The sequence below is a fragment of the Sander vitreus genome, unplaced genomic scaffold (genome assembly GCF_031162955.1).
Source record: "Sander vitreus isolate 19-12246 unplaced genomic scaffold, sanVit1 ctg862_0, whole genome shotgun sequence".
In the NCBI taxonomy this organism is placed as follows: Eukaryota; Metazoa; Chordata; class Actinopteri; order Perciformes; family Percidae; genus Sander; species Sander vitreus.
Genome location: NW_027595943.1, coordinates 4,720 through 7,313, shown reverse-complemented (window position 1 = coordinate 7,313; position 2,594 = coordinate 4,720). Strand labels below are relative to the sequence as shown.

Sequence of the window (2,594 nt, the reverse complement as noted above, 5' to 3'; positions counted from 1 at the left end):
CCCATTCTGCAGTGCCTTTCCCATCCCCAGACAGTTTCTTGCAGATCTGATAACAGATTAACATTGACAAACATTTAGATCTTTTTTGGTACACATTTGTGTTTTAGTGAGTTGTTGTTATTATTATTATTATTATTATTATTATTATTATTAACATCATCATTGTTATTAATTCTAATGCTTGGTTCTAATGGCAAAAATGTTAACGTTAAATAGAGCAAACATACAAACAGATTTGCCTTCATAAGACTTTTACAAATTTACCTTTTTGGTGGAGTCGTACTTTAGTACTTTTCCAAACGTGGACATTATTTGAGTGCGGTAGTCCTCTATGTTATCCGCCTCAGCAATGAGGAAGGCCTTCCGCAGCAGTTTGGGCGATGGCAGCTCTGCCCTTGGTGGAGGTAACTGGAAGGAGATGCTCAAATGCAATAGAAAATATACACAGATACAGACATCATTAGTGATGGAAAAACTCAATTTCAGAATTAACAGTAGCATTAGAGTGTATGTACTCTGTTATAATGAAGGCTTTCTGTTGTGTTTGCTGCACTGTCTCACTATTTTAGTCTTTGCCTCAACACTGAAGGAAAAATAAAAATCTGACTTACTTGTGATCTTTCCAGGTTCATTGTATTGGCTGAGGAGGGTGGTGCAGAGGTCTTTTGCCTACGGTGGCCCTGAAGTGCAAATCACAACAGCAAATAGGAAAACACGACAGCAAATAGAAAAACGCAAAAGCAAATCATAAAACACAACGGCAAATAGGGAAACACAACGGCAAATAGGAAAACACGACAGCAAATACGAAAACACGACAGCAAAATAGGAAAACACAACAGCAAAATAGGAAAACACGACAGCAAATACGAAAACACGACAGCAAATAGGAAAACACGACAGCAAATAGGAAAACACTTCAACAAATCATAAAACACAACAGCAAATAGCAAAACACGACGGCAAATATGAAAACACGACAGCAAATATGAAAACACGACAGCAAATAGGAAAACACGACAGCAAAGATTCATATGAGGGGATATTAAAGATAGACGCTAACGTTAACACATGTAACGCTAACGTAGAATGAATGAATGAAACGGTCATGCTAGCTAGCGAACGCTTTTCATTCTCAAACATCATTGAATAAATAGTTAAGTATAGTCACATAGTCATTCATCACGTTACGCTTGTACTTGGACATAATACAATCGTATTTCTCTGTTTTTTACACGATAATATATCATTCTTACTTACGTTCAAATTCTCAAAACTCTTTTTCCGATCTTCGTCACGTCAGCGCTTCGCTCACAGCGCGTCGACAACTGTAGACAGTTCGGCGCTGTGATTGGACCAGAGTCTACAGTAACTGTAGAATCTGGGCCAATGAGAGGCCGTAACTGTCTACAGTCTACAGTGGGCAATGCACGCTGTAATCGCTGACCTCTGCGAATTCCCCAAATGTGGGAATCTCAACTGCATAATTTGTGGTAGTGGGGGACTGCGTTCGCGCTCTCCCCTGATCATAACGTTGAAGAAAAAAACAAAAGATTTTCAGCTTCAAACACACTGTAATGTGCAGGTTTTGAACTTTGGAGTCAGTGGGACTACACATTTTCAGGCCTTTTGGTCCCTTTAGCATTTTGTCCAGAAAGTTGCAGCTTTGCTGTACAGCAGTGTCTGGTGTACGCTGTGGACATTGTTGTTGAGTAATGCGAAGTGCCCGCGATTCGGATGGCAGTGAGAAGTGGGTGTGGCTTTTTGGGTGGGACCAAATTAATTGCGTGTTCTCCGCTCCAAGGTTGTTCTCTCTTTGGGGCAAAACATGTCCTCCAAACATTTTGCCAATGCTAGCATCCTTAGGTTTAAGGCTTTTGTGCAGCAGGTTTGCTTTCTCACATGCAGAAACAGCTTGCCAAGGTGAGATAATGCTAAAAGCACTGAACTCTAGGATTATGCATTGTAGAAACCGTCAGCCAGAGTTCTGTGTCTGGGAATGAAGACCCTTTCTCTGGCTCATCCAACTCATACTTACCTGGCAGGGGAGATACCATGATCAAGAAGGTGGTTCACCCAGGGCGAGGCTTAACCATTGCACTCCGGTTATGCTGACCCGTGCGAATTCCCCAAATGTGGGAATCTCGACTGCATAATTTGTGGTAGTGGGGGACTGCGTTCGCGCTCTCCCCTGATCGTAACGTTGAAGGAAAAAAAACAAAAGATTTTCAGCTTCAAACACACTGTAGTGTGCAGGTTTTGAACTTTGGAGTCAGTGGGACTACACATTTTCAGGCCTTTTGGTCCCTTTAGCATTTTGTCCAGAAAGTTGCAGCTTTGCTGTACAGCAGTGTCTGGTGTACGCTGTGGACATTGTTGTTGAGTAATGCGAAGTGCCCGCGATTCGGATGGCAGTGAGAAGTGGGTGTGGCTTTTTGGGTGGGACCAAATGAATTGCGTGTTCTCCGCTCCAAGGTTGTTCTCTCTTTGGGGCAAAACATGTCCTCCAAACATTTTGCCAATGCTAGCATCCTTAGGTTTAAGGCTTTTGTGCAGCCTCTCCATGTGTCTCCATCATTACCCACGTGCGCGTT

At 42.3% G+C, this 2,594-nt stretch overlaps 1 non-coding gene across 1 annotated transcript; it reads left to right on the top strand.

The window, feature by feature from the left end:
- Nucleotides 1-2,030: 2,030 nt before the first annotated feature.
- Nucleotides 2,031-2,194, top strand: LOC144515044 (U1 spliceosomal RNA). The gene has a single exon (XR_013501682.1). It is a non-coding gene; the product is annotated as a U1 spliceosomal RNA (small nuclear RNA).
- The last annotated feature ends 400 nt before the right edge of the window (nucleotides 2,195-2,594 follow it).